Here is an 11,061-nt window from a genome sequence, read left to right on the forward strand (position 1 = left end):
TGTTTAAAAATATTGCAATAGTTCGTGGTTCCTCCACTGACCCCTGCCTGACCCAGTGTTTGATCCCAGGAATAAGTGCAACATAACGGGTCCTTAAAATATGTGGCTTTGGAGTAGTGGTCAGGTACAAGTATGGAGAATCTGATGCTACAGGTCAGGGCCTTGTGAGGCACTGGCCAAAGATTTGCTAAAATTGTCATCTATAGTAATCTGTGAGGAAAATGCTCACAGTGCCTCTAGCTTTGGGGGAAGTGGTTATCCACAGCAATAATGTTAGTATACCTTACCTGCTTCTGGCTGTTTTTAACAAAACATTATGTAAAACAGATGGTTTGTCACAGGCAAGAATATTCAGGTGTATTGACAGAGGTAGAAAGATCTGGAAAGATCTAGAAATTTGGGGCTTCACAGGATTGGAAATTTTATGCTTGCCTCTGTGCCCTAAGAATCAGGTGTTAAGGCCAAGCAAGGAAGCTAGTAACTAAAATATAGTTAATTGTTAAGTCCAAAAAAGAAGTTTGGGTTCAGTTATTGGTGCACAGACTCAACAGCAAGCAAACAGACCAGATGCCTAATATATTTTGAGACAATTGTGCTGCTGAAGAAATCACAATTCTGGATGGAAAAACCCGAGTTGTTTCAATCCCCAATGAAGTCCACACGTTTCTAATAATGAGCAAGCAGGAAATGTTGGGAAGCCCCTAGGGAGAATCTGCTCTCTAACATCCATTTTATACATGCCAGGAGAGATGTAGAAAAAGAAATCACCTCCAAGAGGGCAACAGAAGGTACAAGAAATGTGTTGCTCCCAGAATGCTGAGGCAGTGTCTGTATAAGGAACCATTTCGACTCCAGGAAAAGAGTTTTGTAATTCTAGAGCTCATCAGAATTTTTATTCACTCATGACTAATTATCTCTTCTTTTTTTTGAATGATAATTTAAATTATATTTATCTTGTTCCTATCCATCAGGTATCTTTTAGTTTAAGGCTGTTTTCTGAAATCACATAGGTGAGTGAATTATTTTAAAATCTATCTTAGTCTAAGTGTATTTTTTTAACTGATAGGGAACAATGAAAGTGATCGCTTTTATGTCCCAGTTGTGTTTCTGTTTTAGAAACGTTGCTGTTTTATACTCAACTGCATATTTCATACTAGAGTTAAATTATCCATTTCCAAATGTAACCAACATAGTGTTGTGAATACATTTTAATAAATGCCTTGAATTATTCTATAACTTTTATATTCTGCCAAATTTCTGTAGTTTTGTGTAAATCACACCAAATGTTTCCTCCTTTTCCCTAAATAATTAAGAAATACCTTTAGGTGAACCCAAACATCATTATAATGAAACATTTTTTCTGTTTGTATACTAAAATTAATGTTATTTATAATCTACTAGTATTCTAATATTATTTCAAATAACATAATTGAACACAATTTAATACTTTCTAGAAGTTCAATATGAATTTTTAAAATAAAACAAACATAAAGAATGAGAGGTAAAAAGTAGTAAAAAATCAGAGGAAAGGTAAGAAACATATTTACCTGGAGGGAGAATAAGCTATTCTGAGTTTATGTTTCTCTGTAAGACTCCCTTAGTATACGTAAGAAATTGTACAATAGGCCCTTATGAATTACAAAATTATTGACACTTTGTCAGTTGTAAATAATCTGTCCCCTCCAACTTTCTTCACACTTCTTTAGAGGAAAAAAATATCTAGACATTTTGATCAGATCACTAGGCTAAATTTAGTGAAGTATTTTTTTTTTTTACAAAAGGAATTAATAATATATGCTTTCATATACACGTCTCATAAAATTTTTGACTTGTTAAAAAGTTATTTGTTCTCAAAATTTTTTCTTTCCCAGTAATTTCACAGTTAATTATAGCCAATATCCTTTTTTCTTCAGTGTTTATATTCGAATATTTATTTCTCATTGCTGTGGAGTGTGTCATTTTAATGAGGAAGAGAGGTCTCACACCATCTCTAATCTGGTGCCTCTATAATCCCAGGAAGAAGAAAGCAGGTTGATATTAGTGGTATTCTTAGGAATCAGGGAGGTCTGAGCAAAAAGACTGATCATAAACCAAATATATGTATTTATTTTCAGTTACATTCTAATAATTATGGCATAAAAAGGTATTACTTTAAATTATAAAGTGTATGGTTAGTAATAGTAATTTATTACAAAAATATTTATTGGACCCTTACTGTGTTTCATGTATTATGGAATATAATAGATAGACATCATAAAAGTGTTATTTACTTGCTGTTTACCTTGACAAAGTTGACCAGGGTCCTGCTACTGTCCTCATAGGACAAATGGAACCAATAATAACAAAAAAGTTAGATGCTGTGTTAAAGATAGGAACACAGTATTAGGGAACATAAACAGGGCTAAGAGAGCCATTCATTTTTAAATGGAGAGGGAGTAGAGGAGGCGGATGTGTAAGAAAAGTTTTAAAGGACAACAGAAACTGATCTCTGTGGAGTGAAAGGCAGAGAAGATAGTGTGGGAGGACATTCAATGCAGAGAAACTGAATAAAACACAGTGTTAGGACGGTGACAATATTTGGGAAAGAAAAGGTCTAGAATGACTTGCTGAATAAGCTGGACTTCAACATATAGGAACATATTCTAAGAAAAGAAATTACATGATCAAATCTAATTAATTTAACCATAGTTCATGTGCCATGCAGTGACAGACAACTGTGTTGAAAGATGTGTTATCATTTGCTGAGCCAGTTAACTATGTTAAGTGCAAGGTGAAAACGACATAGATTTTGCAATAATTCAGCTTTATTTTTTCATGTTCTTGCTATTGAAGCTTATGACCACAGCTAAGAGCCCAAGGGTGTGGTGACAGTTCCCTTCTTCCCTCCTTGAGTATCTGCTCAATTCAGGTTTATTCTTTAGTGAGAGGAAAGGACTGCTGATCTTGTGGCCTTGGGCACAGCTGACATCCGCAATCCTTTGGTGTGTGTCCAAGAGCTATGCAAAGACGTGACAGACCGGGGGCTTGGAAGTGATTTCTCCACTCCCTGAAGTCTCTACAGAACAATAGCTGAGCTCAAAGGGGAACTGAAGGAAAGTCATTTCTGCACACACACGTAAACCTGCGCCACCGTTTCCACCTGAGGATTTAGGCTAGTCTGTTGTCTGATTTCTTGAGTCGTATCAGGAAGATTTTTGTCTGTAATTACTATCACAAGCATAATATTTGCTGCAAGGATTGCATTCACATTGCTCCCCTTAGGCAAGCCTATGGATTTGTTCATTGATGGTTGTTTAGAGAGGGGGAAAAAAATTACTATGCATTCAAGATTGTGGTTTGTAAATGCCGTACCAGTGTAATTCATTGTTCTGGCGTTTCCCTGATGAGGAAGCAATTTCATTGAGCTGTAATATTGTCAGAACTCAGGGAAGTGCTCACTTTTGACATGTGAGACATCACAGCTCTAGGAAAGAGGTGATTACCAAGTCGTATTTGTTATGGTTTTCCAGGTGGCTGGGTGTTTCTGAAGCATCCTGCTCCACATACTGCAGTACTCACACGGTTTCTTTTGGACACCGAGTCTCCAGATGCAGCAGTGTGCAGACAAGTGCTACCAGTTTTGCTGATAATTTATGCTTCTTATTTAGGAGAATCAGAAAGGCAGTAGCACTCAGTGGTTATATCGGGTTATCTTTGGGCCAGTCATTTTTTAATAGTGTTTTGGGCAATTACTAAACATTTAGAATCTAATTTCCAAAATCTGTAAAATGGGGTTAGCAAGAGTGCCCTCACAGACATCATTTTATATTGTTTAAAGTTTTCTTTTTTTAATATATGTAAAGCATTTATCAGTATCAGTCACATAATCACCTCTCCATAATTAGTAGATGCTATTGATGTATTTCATAAATCTAAATAGGGTTCAGATCTGGCATACGATCTGGTTGTGTGTGCTGAAGAAATCAGAAATTTATGAGGTATTGGAACACATTTAATTCCTTTGTAAAGCCAGTTTGTATTGTTTGCCATCTTCATTTTTCAGAAAGGGGGTTTATCATATCTGTAGTCTATATGGAGAACTGATACAACCCATTCATTGTTCTTTTTAAAATGAAAACATTTCAGACAAGTGGAAAATTTTTGTTTACTTCTTTTGCTCAAAATGCAGCCTATAATTAGTTTTAAATTAGTTATTTTGATAAATGGAAGAGTAGATTACTAAAATTTTAGCAAAGAAATGCACAAATTCTAATACATTAAAAGACTTAGAGCTTTATTGAAACAATCCGTTAAAGACCACAGCAAATATTTGTTGTTATCATTACTATTAATTTTGACATCACTTTGACATATAGCACAAGGTGTCTGGAACTTGACTTTATTGATGGTGTCAGTGGTAATTTACTTTTTTCAGTGTCTTGCCTGATCAATGAATTTAGAACTAGAGAGCTTACATTTAATTCTGTAAGCCTGTAAATCTGTGTGAGTGTTTAAGCGTTGAGCATTTAAATACAATTAACTGGTTGGCAAGAACTTGGCAGGCTTTGATTTCAACAACCATTTATTTGCTGTGTGTTTTCACTTGGAATTGTATTATATCATACTGAAAGATATCGACCAAGTCACGTGGGTGACTGGCGTGAACCTACTGGAATGCCTCATACCTAGCACTGCTCAGTGCTAGAGCATTCATCACAGTGAGCAGAGCATGGAGGCCTGGGATTATTTTGCTTCTCTGTTTTGAATGATATATGCACTCTATGTATATGAATAGAACAATTAGAGGAAATGATTAGGTTGTCCTCTCAGATAATTCAGGGAGTGATTATCAAAATTGCTAATCAGTCCTGAGTAAGTAAATGTTACAGAAATCATGATTGCGATGATATAACCAATTGTTACTTAAGATTTGAAATCTCATGTAAATGTAATATCAGGAGGACAAAAGGAAGAATCAGAATCATATTAAAAAACTAACCAAATGAGCTATCTCTAAATAAATGATGATTTTATTAGTATAATTTATTTAATATCCAAATATTATGTTTTATCAAACCATAATGTAGCTTATTGATATTGTGGGGAAATTCAGAAAACATAATTGCTGACTTTCTTTTTTTGGAAAAGAAAATCTACTTGACCTTAAATCCTCATCTTCAACATGGAGATTATAATACCGACCTCATAGGATTGCTGAGTGTTAAGTGAGAAAACACATATCAGGTGCCATTTCTACTGTTACACTCTATCCTTGAAGCATCACAGGTTATCTTTTTAAATACTTACTTTATTCCCCAAAATGTACACCATACCAAAAACAACAATGAAAACAAAAATGATATGATGTGTTATTAAAGTCATAGAAGGTAACTTCTTGTTACTAGGCATGTGGAGAAATGCAAATGAGACATCACTAGACTTCCTCCTGAGTCTATGGCTTTCCCGGCTTGAAGCACTTCCATGACTTTACTTCAGTTTTATATGAAAAAAAAAAAAAAAATGGGGGCGGGGACGTTAAATTCAATTTAAGGCATTACTGGCATTAATCAGACTGAACCTGATACAAATGATACAATGCCTTGAAACTCAAGAAGAATTTTCAGATTTTAAGCATATTCCCTTCCTTCAACTGGTGATTTTTTGGTATCAGATTCAGGGACATTTAAGATAGACCCACTAGTCCGTCTTTCCATAGAGGAAGGCTGAGTACGAAAATAGACTAACAATTATTTTATAGTCCATCAATGGATAAGACATCAATGATAATGTTTTAATAATTAAATAATTTTTATACTTACTTTAAGAAAGCGCCCCATAGCCTAGAGTTCATAGTCTACGAGGGTCTTCAGAAAAGTCTCTGTAAGCCACAACCCCCTGAGATGTTCAAGAGAGACTGGTCCAGATCTGGGCAGGCAGGATGAAGTCAGACAAGCTTAAAAAGCTGAGTCATGTCATTTTTATTGTTATGATTTATTTCACTTAGAGACTTCTCAAAGCTTTAAGATATAGGTGAATATTGTGAATCTTTAGGAAGAGAATCTAGGAGGCTGTATTACCAAATCTGACCATAACATTATTTTATGTTTTGAATGCATTTTAATATTTTATAGAATTAGTTATTCTTTTATGGGACATAATTGTTAAAATACAAACCTACAAACTTCATAGCCCCTTGAGAAAAATTTTTTCTACAATTCTTCTGCCTCCTGATACTCCTAAAACTGGAGAAGATTTTGCTATTTCTTGGGTCATCTTATTGAGTCACGAACCACATTTAAATAATACTAACAGGAAAATATATATCAATTTAAAATAAAATCTCTAGTACTAATATAAAAGTAGTTTTCCATTTTTTTCCCATTCTTGTGAACAAATTTAAGTGGAATAGCACTATGAATCAATTAAATCGGTTTTACAAAAATCAAGTTGGTACTAAGAATAGGTTTGATTGGTGATTGAATTATGTTCTAATTAAAATAAACTCTAAGCTGAAATATGTCTTAGTTGTCCAAATTGCATCTTTTCAAAGTTATATATACTTCGTGAATAATTAAAGAGTACAAAATTCTTTAGAACTAAATATATATTATTTTTTAAGAAACTATGTATCTACGCAGATTTATATCTAAAGCTGTCTTTTTATCAGTACAATTTTCAGCAAAAATTAAAGACATGATGCTGGTTTTATGAAAAAGTATTTACATTAAAAATGTAGAGCTGTTTAAATGAGCAGAACAGAAAATGATTCAGAATTTTACTCAAAACGTAAGCAATCATTTTGGCTCTAAAAGGATGCTCAGGAAGGCTGAGTGGCCCTTCCCCAGCCAAACACATCCGCGAAATCTCAGAGGAAGCTTCATCCTCCAGAGGTTTTCCGTTTTTGCTTTTCACTTCAAAGCAGTCAGGCTCAGCATCTTGATTATGAGCCAATGTGAACATCCAAACATCTGTAGTTTCTCCTTCACATTCTCGGTCCTTTTGTTGTTTTGTGAGAATATGGCAATATAAATCATAAAGAAAATATCGCCCTTTTACTTATGTTTCACTTCAGCACCATCCTCATGGAGTCACATAATAGTGTTTGTGTTAGTTGTTTACAGAATTAAAGAAATTACTATTTAAAATGGGATGGATTCAGAGATTCTCATTTTCCTGGTTTAAAGACAAGAAATGGGGGCTCAGAAATATTCAGTGCCTTAAGTAACGCATGGCACACAGCAGGTAAGCAGCTCAGCTCCGGCACTCACAGTTGCCCCTCTGCATCTCAAACCCTCCACTCTTTTCAGTCCAAGAGCGGCATCTTGGCCCTCTGCCTTCACCATATTGGCCCTGCACCAGGCTCTGTGGGGATGCTGAATCCAAATATGATGTGACCCTGTTTTGCCCTAGAGTAGCTAATGATGCATTTTTCTAACCAAATGTTTTTGAGGGGCACAGTGTCATTTATTTTTAAGGATAAAAATTCAAAGAGCTTCAGATATGTTTGTTTGTGTAAGAACACAAAGGCTGTAAAATTAAAATAATCTTGATAGTATATAATGTTTAATGAATAAAGTGACTTAAGGGTCATTTTTTTTCCAATTGATTTTTAGTTGTGGTATAATATATATCCAATAAAATGTTCAGTTGGATGGATTTGTATTTATATCTCTATTTACCTATATCATCTACATCTATGTCTTTAACTATCTATACCCATCATGTTTTGTCTCTCAGCTACTTGAAAGCAAGCTGTAGATACAATACTTCTTTATTCATAAATTTTCAAGTGTGAATTTCCCCTTAACAACGATTTGTTTTTTATTACCTCCATTCCACTCTCTGAATAGGGAAAACAACATTTTAGAAGGCCAACCCAACACACAACCACACAAGCTCAAAATTTTAATATATATAATTAATAAGTATACACACACACGTTTTTATTTTAACATAACTATAAGAAAAGAGATTTAAGAAAAATTATATATTTTTTTGTTGCATAGGTGCTACTATTTACTGTATTTACTTTTCCATTACATAAACACTAGGTTTAAAGAACTAGTCAACAGTGGCAATAAGTCAAAATTAATATTACTAATTAAAAAAATAATATGAATAAAAATAACAATATTTTACATTTCTTCTGCTATAGAAATTTACTTAAACTTAAAAAGTATTTTATATTTACATTTTTGTAGGCAATATTATTGTGAATTCTTAAGAAATGTAAATGTAAATCTTTCTAAAAAGAGAATGTAAAACAATAAGGCTAATTAAATAGATATTATCTATACTTTAAAAAAGTAATAAGACACACTTTTTCCTTCACATAATACAGTGGGATATTTTTACTCTTTCTGTTTCCCTTTCTAATTTTAGACCTTTGGACTTCCACAGCCTTGCGAACATATCTTTTTTCTTCTCTGTAGTGGTAAACATGAGTGCCATCAAGCACGTCATTCAATTTGACTGGCAGCTCCGCTTTGCCACGCCCACATTCCACTCGTTCCCTTGTCAGTCCAGTGTGATGACATCAAATTAAATATACTTTTAACAAAAACATTGACAATAGAATACTTAGAATTTTTTAAAAGATGTTAAGTGTTTCAAAAACAATTTTTATTGAGGTAAAATTCCAATAAAATTAATCATTTTAAAGTTTTCACTTACGATGTAATACAACATCATGTTTATCTGGTTCCAAAACATTTCTTACACCCTCCAAGTCGACCCTGTAGCCATTATGTAGTCCCTCACCATTCCGTTCACCTACTCCCAGGCCCTAGCAACACTAATCTGCTCTTTGTCCCTATAGATTTACTTATTCTGGATATATTAGATGAATGGAATTATGTAATATGTGATTTTTGTCTTTTATTTCTCTCACTTAACATACTCATTCATGGTATAAACATGTTTCAGGGTTCATCTATATTGTAGTAGGTATTAATATTTCATCCAATTTTTTATGACCAAATTATATTCTATTATATAGATGCACCATATTTTGTTTATTCAATCATCCACTTGAGGACATGTGATTTGTTTCCAGTTTTTATCTATTGTGAATAGTGCTGCTATACAGAGTTGTGCATATGTTTTGGTTTAGATATCTATTTAAAATTTTTTTTTGCATGTGTACCTAAGAGTAGAATTGCTAGATCATATGGTAATTCCATGTTTAACTTTTTGAAGAACTAATAAACTGTTTCCACAGTAGATGAATCACCTTACATTTCTACCAAGAATGAACAATGGGTCTAGTACCTTCATTTCCTTGCCACCACTTGTTATGTTCAGTTATTACTATTATTATTATTAGTAGTATTATTTTGTTACCATGCTAGTGGGTGTAAAGTGGTATCTCATTGTGGTTTTGATCTGTATGTTCCCATAACTAATGATATGCACATCTTTTCATATGTTTATTGGCCATTTGTAATCTTCTGTAAAAATGTTTATTTTAATTCTTTGCTCATTTCTGAATTGAATTGTTTGTCTTTTTGTTGTTAAGTTATAATACTTATTAACATATTCTGGAAAGTAGAGTTTATTAGATATATGATTTGCAAATATTTTCTTTCATTCTTGTAAACCATCTTAATCTCTTGATAATGTCTTTTAATGCATACAAGTTTTAATTTTATGAAGCCAAATTTATCTATTTTTATTTGTTTCTTGTATGTTTGGTGTCATAGCTGCATCCACTGCTCAATACAAGATCATGAACATATACTACTATGTTTTCTTCAGACAGTTTTATAGTTTTACCTCTTATATTTAAGCCTTTGATAGATCTTGTTTTAATTTTTTGTGTGTGGTGTGAGCTAGGGGTTTTAGAATTTTATTTTATTTTATTTATTTTTAAAAGCTCTCAAATTTTAATAAGATACTGAAAATTGAAATAGCACATGAAAAAAATTGTTATAATTCAAATTTTTGAAAACCAGAGAATCTAGTTAATACACCCAGGACTAATCATGCTCACCAAACCATCCAATGTTTTTTTTTACATTCTTTCTGCACAAGTTAGTTGGTTCTAATTCTTGATGTTCAGTTTCATCTTACCAACCAGGCTTCTATAATACAATGATAACACTCAAGACCTATTAGGACTTCTTTGGGTCAAATAAAGAAGGAAATGAAGTCATTCAAATGCAGGCTACATAGATTTCCTATAAGTCACTAGCATCAATGTAGACAAGAAAAAGATGCAAAAAAAAAAAAAAAAAAAAGACATCACAGAACTTCTGTCATAGGTAATCAAAATATTGGTCTACAGTCTATCCTAGAATAGTCACTTTCCCAAGATGCTGCATAATGGCCTTAACATTACCAGCAAGAAACAAAAAGTACAAGGGTAAGTTTTATGGCTAAATTGACTCCAAGTCATAATTATTCTCCATGTCAATAGTATCAGAAGGATCTCCATGATATAGGCAATAACGGCAGCCACATCTAAATTTTTTGGATCTTGATTCAATCTCAGGTTTCCTCTCTTGTGGGTCTTTTTGAAGCAGAGACAGCGTGCGGTACCTAATAACTTGCAGCATCCTTCGCATCCTTTCTTTCTGAGCAGTCGCCAATGTCCTCGCTCCGCGTCTCCTCTGGTAGAGCATGCCTTGACTCAGACCCAGGCCCAGCCCCTGTAAGGGTTTTTCTCCGCCCTGCTGTTGGGGTGAACATTCTGGTAGAAGGGAAGGGAGTTTGGTACTAGGGTTGAGTGTCAAGTTACCAAGGTTCTTTGCTAGTAGTTCTTAGACAGCTTGTCAGCCGAATATTCTTCACCGGGAATCTGAAGAGACTCGGGGGTCCAGATTGGGTTAAGCTTCTTTGGGGAGTCCATTGGATGTCTAGCCACAGCCTGAAACTCCTAGATTCTCCAAAGGGTTCAGTAGAAGGCGATATTCAAAATTCTCAAATTGCTACAAAGTAGCTCAGAAAGAACCCTATAGCCCAGAAGATAGAATTTTACTTACTAGTGACTGCAGGTTTTTAGACTAGTAGGCGTTAGCTTTCAGCTCTTCAAAACTGTTTAAAGGAAAAAGGACTCATGAGTGTGGACAACAGTGTGGTGAT

The 11,061-nt window shown here is 34.0% G+C and overlaps 1 pseudogene; it reads right to left on the reverse strand.

Moving 5' to 3' along the window:
• Positions 1 to 10,355: 10,355 nt before the first annotated feature.
• On the reverse strand, positions 10,356 to 10,828 carry LOC150008243 (developmental pluripotency-associated protein 3-like; annotated as a pseudogene).
• Positions 10,829 to 11,061: the final 233 nt, after the last annotated feature.

Source organism: Furipterus horrens, unplaced genomic scaffold (genome assembly GCF_987537825.1).
Source record: "Furipterus horrens unplaced genomic scaffold, mFurHor1.1.pri manual_scaffold_5, whole genome shotgun sequence".
NCBI classification, from domain to species: Eukaryota; Metazoa; Chordata; class Mammalia; order Chiroptera; family Furipteridae; genus Furipterus; species Furipterus horrens.